We start from the raw sequence: 9,814 nt of genomic DNA, 5'->3' as shown, positions 1-9,814 counted from the left end.
TGTTCTGACTAAATTTTTTGAAGATGTATACCCAACAAACACATCCAAAGTAAGATTTTTGATCCTGGTAAGTTAAGGTCTCTATGGAGTGGGCCTTATTTGGTTATAACCGTTTTCCCTCATGGTGCTATTGAGGTTGTCAATCCTCAAAATGGAAATGCTTTTAAGGTTAATGGTCAAAGGCTCAAGCCTTTTATTTCTAATTTTGCACCTGAAGAATCTACTTTGCATTTGCTTGATCCTAATTAATGGTTCTTGATATATCCATTTCTTTTCATTGTTTTTTTTTTGTTCTTCAGTTTTTATTTTTATTTTGGCTGCATTCCTTTCAAAGCTGTCCAGGTAATTCCTCTTCCTTTTGCCTTCAAATTTTTCTTTTCCTATTTGGTTCTTCTTATAGTTGTTTTGCTCCTTCACTGCTCTCTTTGTGTAAATTCTTTCGTTTCTCTTGCATCATTGAAGACAATGCTACAATCTAGTTGGGGGGGTTAAAAGGGAATTTATTTTTCTGTTTGCATGCCTTAGAGATATTTTGGTCCACATTGGGGGAGTGCTAGTATTGAGTTGAAAGCAGATTAAATTCTCTATTCTTGAATTTTACATACTGGAAAGTGAACTAAAAAAAATGATTTGTTGAGGTCATGGAACATGTGGAATGTAGTGCAAATATGAGAATATGTCAAAAGAGGGACTTATCCAATTTATTTAGTTGTTAAACCAAGGGAAAGATGTTAAAAGTTTTGTTAACACACACAACACATACCCGGAATGCCTAGAAAGATGACATTGAGTCATTGTTTGTTGATTTACACTTCGGTTGTTTAGGACTCTAATGAACCATATCCTAATGGTTTAGGAAGAAATCTAAAATGAATTAAATGAGAAAAGGGACAAGCCAGGGATAAAAAAAAAAAAAAAAATCATTTAGGTAGACTAGTAGTAAGGGCTGACTTGTGAAAATGTGGGTAGGCACATATTCATAGGCTTGATTCCCCCACTAAGAAAAAAAAAAGGATTTACATTTGTGTATTGGAAAAGGCTGCCTATTACTGGGGTCCTTACTAAATAAGAAAGTAGGCGCCTTTTAAAGTGTAATAGCGTGAAAGCCGCCACTACAGTGGTTTTGAATTAGAGTAAGACTATATGGTTATCTCAAATTAGCTACTGTGATTGAAACTGTTAGTGCCTCTTGGTAGTTGATCTTGGAATTCTAACCTCATTCCCATGCACTTGAAGAAGCAGGCTTTGTTACATGTAATTCCCTTGGTTGACTAACTAAATGGTGTATAAATCTTCTAGTTGATACAAAAATTCAGATTAATCTATCTCCAATGTTCTTAAACTCATCAAGTCTATTTCATGGCATGTGATTCTTGGATTTCCTGAAATTGTAGTTGGTAATTTCACCTTTGCATGAATTCATTCGCTTTATTTGCTAGAGTCTAGCAAAAATCTAGTTGGGGGGTGTGATGAAGTGCTAAAACTGCATGATTAAGTTACTTAAGTGAATAAATTGTTTAACCAAAAATAATTTAAGTACTTAATTATGTAGTAGATTACGATACTTGAGTCATTTGATAAATTCTGATATTTTTTGTGCTTGAGAAGATTTATAATGCAATTGATTCACATAAAAATAAATATTCTAATTTTACTCCTCTCATATCATGCTTATACTTTGCAGGGCATTTATTTTTTTAGGAAGAAATACATGAGTTGCTAACATTCCTTTTCAGAATAGAGAAATATTATAACAAATGAGCATTTTTGGAAAGTCTCAACCTAATGCAAAACTTATGTGGGTGGTCCCAAGTGAGAGAAAGGAGCTAACTACAGGGGTAGCAGCGGGAGCACACCTCACAGGCAGCAGATCACACACAGACAACGGGGCGATTTTTTGTTTTGTTTTTCACTGGAATCAGACGGGAAAAAGGGGTCTCGACACTCTGTCATTGGGGAGTTTTTATTTTTTTTTTCTCTTCTTAGTTTTGTTTGGACCTTAAGCGGCTGGTTTCACTTTACTTGTTTTTATTTTTAGTTTTTTCAAACGGAGAACAAGGAACTCTCTCTGTGTTTTAGTTTTTCTTTCTTTTCTAGTTTTCGTTTCTCTAGGCCGTGGCTTCTTCTTCATTGATTTCTTTTAGTTTCATTTTCTATTTTGGTTGGGACGTTGGCTCTCTCTCTCTCTCTCATTACATTTTTTTTTTTTTCCTGGGTTTAGTTGGAGAACTGGGTGGAGTCGGCGGGAGGCCCTCTCTCACTGGGTTATACTTTATTTCTAGTTTTAGTTTTTGGTTTTGGAGATGGGAGGACTCTCTTGGTTTTTATTTTTTTCAGTTCCCAGTTTTCTCTCTTGGTTCTTAGTGATTCGGCGGCTTCATATATTCTTTTTCCTTCTTCACTTTTTTGGAGTTTCTTAGTTTATTTTCCCTGCAGTTTTTCATTTGGATGTTTTGGGCACTTCTTTTCTTTAAATCATTTTGAATATCGTTTAGCTTGTTATTTTTATTCTTCTGCATTTATTTTCATATAGCAACTTGAAATGTTAGGGTTCATCATTTTAGGATATTTTGCTAATTTAGAAATGATAGGGTAGATTTTTAGCTTGGGATTCAATGAGTAATTCATGACTGTTTTGGGTTGGATTTTCTTCAAGGTTATGGAATTTTGAATGATTAGCTTGATAGATTGTATTTCATTTTGCTTATGGGAAGGATTAAAGTTCTATGTTCTTGAACTTGATCAGTCGTAAACATAAAGGCACGATTGACGCTTGAACTTGTAACAAAATTTTGATGGCTTTCTTTCACTTTTACATTTGTTATAAAATCTGTCAAGCACCTTGATTGTACTGAAAAGTGTGCTTATTATTTAATTAACCGATCATAATCTCTTGGAATAAGAAAATGGTTGAGAGAAAATGAAATTAGAAGTAAATCCAACTTCAAATTAGAAATGAGCGAAAATTGCATCCCAAGTGTTTGTTTTATTGCTTCTTACAAGTTTAATTCAACTTCTACACATTTTCCTTAACTCTCTTGGTTCTTAGTAATTTTAGAAACATAGATTCACATTTATTTTCATCTCTCATAGTCGATACATCTTTTACAACAAAAATGTCACAATTGCTTTGATAACCCCTTTGTCCCTATAGAATATGATCCTAGACTTATCTTTGATATAACTTGACACTTCTACACTTGGAAGAACACATTCGAAACTGAGTCAATAAACACTGTCATGATCAAGATCACTTCCTAGGATATTGAGTCCACGTAAACTGGCATACCTTTAGGAGAAAACCCGAGACATGCATTTGACAGTTTTGAACATATGAAATCCTTACATCTTGATTTCTTCATAAATCAGAACAAAGCAAATAACTCCCAAGCCTATTCTAGGTCCTTAAGTATCACATTATCCATAAAAATATTATCATTAGGAGATCAACCTCATATCAATATTCAATCATCAAGATACTAACCATGACATGTATTATTGACTTTAGATGGCATTATAAACCCTAATACCTTGAGTTTCGTGCAAGACCTTTCATCCAACCAACAACTTCATCCCAAGCTTATACAAGATTTGTATACATCATGGAAGTCATAAAAATCCAACCTTTGTCAAGCTTAAACTCAGCTAACAATTCCAAATGCATTGTTGTCACTCGAAACTCATAGTCATCAAAGACACCATAAATCGACTTCTTTAATTTAGAAAGAGCTTCCACTAGAACACTAACACAACCCTTTAATAGCTATTAAGAAAAATATATCGAGGAAGACTACTCGCCAAGTCGAAAATCTTGAAGAGGAGGCTTGGTTTGCACTGTTCTAACCAACAGCTCTCGATTTTCACCATTGTTGCGTGTTATGCTCTTGATTCGAATTGGGTTTAGTAGAAACTTTGGGTGTGTGTGTGAATAGAGAGGAAAAGAAGAGAAGAGTGAGTGATTTTCGTGTAAACCCTCAAATCAAAAGATAAATGGGTGTTTTTGTACTATAAATAACCCAAACTTTCTTTCTTCTTGCTTCAGCTCTATTGCCAAGTGGATGGCCTTAGATTTTGAAACTCACTCAAAAATGAGAAGCGCAAAGGCTATCCCAAGTGCAGGAAGATGTCATGTAATAATTAGGAATAAAATTCCTAAATCATCTCCTCGGGAAAAGTTGCTTAAATCCAAACTCGTATAAAATAGTAAAAAGTTCGACAAACAAAAGTAGTGATATGTACAATGAATGGAAGAGTGCAACGGAAATAAAAAGGGCATTAGTTATAAACTAGATTTATACTTTTGGATTTTTTTGAGTGTCGAAGTGGAACGTAAAAGACTAACAAATTGAAATTAACAATTAAAGATTCAACTACCCTAAACAATTTTAATTAATCTGAAAATTAAATAATAAACTAAAATTAATCTAAAATGTAATTGTAATGCATATTTAATAGAAGCTTAAAGAAACAAGAGAAATAACTAATATAAAATAAAATAAACAACAAATAAAATGCCCAAATTTGTAATTCAAAAATATCAAGAATACACCATAAACTTCAAATTAAAATTAAATAAAAAGTATGGAATGAAAAGATCAAGCCAATTGAACGGAGATGGAGATTGAAAGCAGTAGAGGAGGCTAGATTGTAGCAGCTATTGGACCCCTTAAAGAGCTTTTCAACGGCGCTGAATGCCCAAGAGAAATTATATGTCCAGCGCACTGGATCCAGTAAGCATGGATGAGCAAAAATTATGTGCGGCATGAATCAAATTGCCCAAGAGAAAATAAAAGTCTGCGCTCAAAATGCCCCCCAAAAGACCCTCTTGTGTGTGGCGCAAGTCAAAGTTCCAAATGAAAATAAACATGTTGCCATGTAGTCCTGGGTCAGAGAAAAATGTATTCCGTGTCCTTGGTCAAAAGTCCTAATAAGAATTGAATTCCGAAAACCCAAAGACTCCTATGGGTCCCATGTGAAAGCTGCTCCAAGTGAAATGAAAATAATCTGCTCCATTTCTTTTGCATTCAAAATGAAAGTAAGGATAATATCATGGTGGGTCCCCCATCCAAAAGCAAGAATTGCTCCTTGTCTTTTGCATCTCTTCCGTTCAAATGAAAAGCAATTGTGTTGTGCATTTTGCTTCAAGTCAAAAAGCATGTCCTTTCCTTTTACTTTTTATATTCATCTATTTATATAAACAAAAAAAAAAAATAGAAATCAGAAAAAATAAAAATGAAGAATAAAATATCAAAGATGTATTATGCATGTAAAAAAAAAAATATTGTCCAATTAAACCACAAGTTATAAAATTAAGCATAAATCATGCTATTAACTAATTTAAATTACAACTCGGATTTATGCATTTTAATCATTTTTTCATCTAAAACCAATAATAATGTAATGAAAGAATTAAAATATATTGGTTATAGATGTATAAGATATGCAATATTTCAGCTCAATCACAATTACATGTTGGACAAGTGGCGTATGGCAGGTTTTTAGCTGGTGCATGTTGGACAAGTGACACTTAGCTTAAGCTTATTGGACAAGTGGTGCCTAGCTAATGCATGTGGGACAAGTGGTGCACTAGCTAATGCATGTGGGACAAGTGGCACTCTAGATGATGCATGCTTGAGTGTTATTGGGTGATGGTGGGTGGCACACTAGGCTAGGATATAGGGTACACAAATTTGAAAAGTGTTCTTGAAAAGAATTATCTTGCCAAGTGGCATGGGTCCTTGAAAAATTTGAAATCCTCTTCACCTACCCCATTTGCTCTCCTAGGAAACCTAAGAACACTTTGCATGAGTGCCAAGTGTCCATTTGTTGCTAGGGATAGGGATTTTCGGAATCCGCTTTGGCCTAGTTTTTGAAACCCTCTTATCATTACTTTAGACATTAGGAACCAAAGGGATCTATGTGCATGGATGCCATGTGGCACAAAGCTTTTTGCTTTGGCTGAAATTTCCCTTCCTCTCTTCATCATTGCCCTATTTTTGGAAATATCACAAGCTTATGCATGAGTGACACATGGCACAATATCTTGCCCTAACCTGAAACCCTAATGTCCTTGGAGTGTTCACCATACAATCTAGGTTCAATGAATCTCTAGGGCATAATCGTCATTTGATAAATCTTAAACCTGGCCTTAAGCCTTGTAGATGTGTGCATGCTTGCCATGTGGCAAGCGGTGTATAGGGTGTGTGTGTGCATGTGTTCCCCATGCGTGAATTCCTTTTCCCATGTGTTGCCTCCTTCTAGAAAGTCCCAATCCATGTGCATGCATGACACTTGGCTAAGTCTTGGTTGGTCTTCCCAAGGTAGGCGTGAAGCTTCTTGACTGAAATCCTAAGGCCTCTTGGGAACTTGTGCAGGTGACTCTTGACATCTCCCATGCACCTCTCCTTTTAGAAACTCCAATGAATGACAAGTGGCAAGGAAAAAGGGTGATTGTGTGTGGTGGGGGCATTGGCGGAGGCATCTAGGGACTAGGAGTTATTTTGGTTCTAGGCATCCTTTCCTATTACCCATGATTGGTTTCTTCTAGAAAGTCTCACACCTCTTCTTGTGTGTGACAAGTGTAAAAAGTAGGTGACCTTTCCATGGTTGGCATGCACAACTCCTTCGAACTCACCAAAATCTTGTGGAAAGCGTGTGTAGTCTATTGCAGTTACCGAAACCCCTATGTCCCCCATTTCCTCATCCATTTTACATCCAGGTTCAATGTATCCAGAGGTGAGATGTGCATGTGAGATATGTGGCATGTGGGTAGGTGAGATGGGCGTGTGCCTTAGGTGTGTGCCGAATCCTCCATCCTTTTCCATCTACTTAACTTCTTCTAGAAACCTTAAAGCATGTTTGCCAAGTGGCATCAATGTGTTAACCAATGTGCTTCTTCCCTATGTTCCTAATGATGGGATCTCTAAGGAAGCTAAAATCTTTTTCCTCTTCCAAGTAGACGCCTACCATGCAAAAACCCTAATTTGGTTTTTCCCTAAGCCCAAGGCCCTTAGTGGCCGACTTTCACTAGCCCATGGTGGGCCTCTTAGTGGGCTTGGGTGCCTCTTCTCTAAGATGGGCAAAGCCCTTTGTTGCTTCCTATGTTCTCTACATGCCAAAACTTGGACAGATAACTAAGTGGGCCAAGACTAAACGTAATGAAAATAATAGGCGAGGACTTGGCTAAGTCTGGGTTATCAAAACTTTTATATGAGGTTGCTGGGACGACATCCCTTACCCCATGTTAGGGGGTTCACGTCATTCCCACTACAACTCAGTTAGAATCCTTTAATGCAACATGGAGCCTGGGGTGGCACCATTAATGCAGCGTGGCTCCCCGAGTCACGCCTTTCCAGTAGATGGCCAATGTCGTGTTGCCCCATACCTTCTTTCAGGGAATCAAGGGCTGTCCGTGTTTCCCACCCACTTGTCTGCACAAGTCCTCAAGTGTTAGGTATCACTAGGGGTGCCAGGGCGATGAGTCCCATTTGTCCCTGTCATTCGTCTTTCTCTCATTGGAGTCGTTTCTCGTGCTAGTTTAGCTCATGGGTTGGGTATTCTCTAACAGGTGCAGGGGCCCTTTTAAAGAAGGAGCTTTGGCCCAGGTTGGGCCCTTCGTGGTTCTTCGTGGGCTTGTCGCATGGGCTTAGGGTAGGGAAAATCCCCTTACATTGCTTATAAACCAAAATCCTAACTAGTTTTAATCCTTATGCTTTTCCTATGTTTTCATGGCATAACAAATTATCCAAATTAAAGAAATTCTTTTAGTGTAATTTCTTTTGGGGAGTTACACTACTTTCAAGTTTATCACTTGCAAGCAAGCCGGAATATTTTGTTACTTAACCAACACATAATTTGTTGTTAAATTTATAAGAAGCACCAGTAATATTTATAGCAAATAAGGCTGGGCTCTGACTCTAATGAAGTCGAAATTCACAAATTTGACCTTCGATTGGAATTGGAGCCTAAGTTTTTTTTTTTTTTTTTTGGGCTCTAATTCCAAGTTAAGGCTAACTTTAGCTCTATTCTACATAATCGGTATCGAAACAGAGTTGGAATTGCTGCGTAGAGTTGGATTTCTTTACCCATTTTCTTGCGCTTTCTCAACACCTAGACAAAAAAATAGTCATATAATAAATCATTATAACAAAAAATCCAACCATTGATAATCCCTTAAATATAGCCACAAATACCCAAATTTGTCGAGGATATACAACACAAAATGTAGCTTAGATTTGTCTTGAAATACCTCTACTCGCTTGGCATACCTCTCATGTGTGTTTTTCTAGTTTCTAATGGTGGAAATAGAAAACCATAGCACCCAAACTTTCTTGCACTTCCACAACACCCAAAAAAAACATAATAGTTGAACTTCATCTCAAGATCCTTGCTTGAAAGTATTCTCATCTAAGACCACCCCATGCCTGTAAACAAAAGCACAAGCAAGACGAGAAAATCAAGATTTATGTGAATGAAATGTATGTATGGGGCTAAATGGGATCATTTTTTAAGTTTTTTATTTTAATTGAAGTGGAACTGCAGACCTAGATAAGAGTTAAAATGAGCTCCCACCGTTAGGCTACTCTATATCCTAAAGATTTTAGAGCCACATTTAATATATAATCAGAGTCGGAGTCAACACTGCAGAATTATCCTAAACTTCGAGCTCTGACTCCAGATTTTGAGAACTCCAACTTTGGTAGGAGCAGAGTTGGAGCAGAAGATCATAATTGAAAGTTAACTCGGAGAAAAATTGATGATAAGAATAACTTCCCTGATGCCTCAATCAAAGCTAAGTGTAGTCTATGCACGGCTCAAAAAATGAGAATCGGAATTGGGTAAGAGTGATTCAACAAATTGAATTGGGCAATTCATAACAATCATGAATCGGTTACTTCAATGTTGATTAAAAAAAAAAGTATTTAAAATCATATATAATGCAATCCGGGCATTTATTATCATGTCTAAAAGAATATAAAGTACAAATTTATTAACTAGTTTCAATAAAAAAATATTACATAAATCCAAATAATTTCAATAACCATGTTATTTATGTATTTAACCTCAATTATCGACATTTTTTACCTCATATACGAAGAAGATAAAGACCATCAAGTTATAAGCACATGGAAAATATAGTATATTATGCACAACCACAAATTTAATACAAAATACACATTCATCTTCTAGGTTTTTTGTTCAACTAAAGAAAATAAAGAATTACATGTTTTATCTTTCAATTTTCTATGATTCTTATTGAAGACAATGATGAAAAAGTTAATATATGTTTAGTTCTATTATAGTTTTGTACAATAATTTATTTTCTAAAAAATTAAGTTGTTAGACGACTTAAAAGTAAATACAGTTTTGAATTGGTTGAAATTGGCTAGAATCGATCTGAATTGGCCTAGCATTATCGATTGAAATGGTTCAATAAACGATTCAAAAAATTTACTAAAACCAGTTTGGTTTCTAATTGATTCAATTTGAATCAGCCTAAATCAAACTGATTTTTCAAGCTTTGAGTGTATGATGGTCGGTTGTGGATTTTAACGTCCGTCATTTTTTTTTTATATTCATTATATAGAAATAAGAGTGCTTCTGGCTCGATATCGTTTGTTCTGTTCCATCACAAAAATCTCATTTTTTGGGGATTGTGGTGTAAATAGTACATTAATCGTGCTTAAAAAATAATAATAAATAAATTATAATAAAATAAAAAAATTGGTAAGCCATTCCACTCACATAGTATATTATTCGTGCCTTCATACCCATGACCCTAATATTTTGAATACTTAGATTGCGAAGAGAATAA

This window comes from Carya illinoinensis, chromosome 1 (genome assembly GCF_018687715.1).
Source record: "Carya illinoinensis cultivar Pawnee chromosome 1, C.illinoinensisPawnee_v1, whole genome shotgun sequence".
NCBI lineage: Eukaryota > Viridiplantae > Streptophyta > Magnoliopsida > Fagales > Juglandaceae > Carya > Carya illinoinensis.
This window is presented reverse-complemented; position numbering follows the sequence as displayed.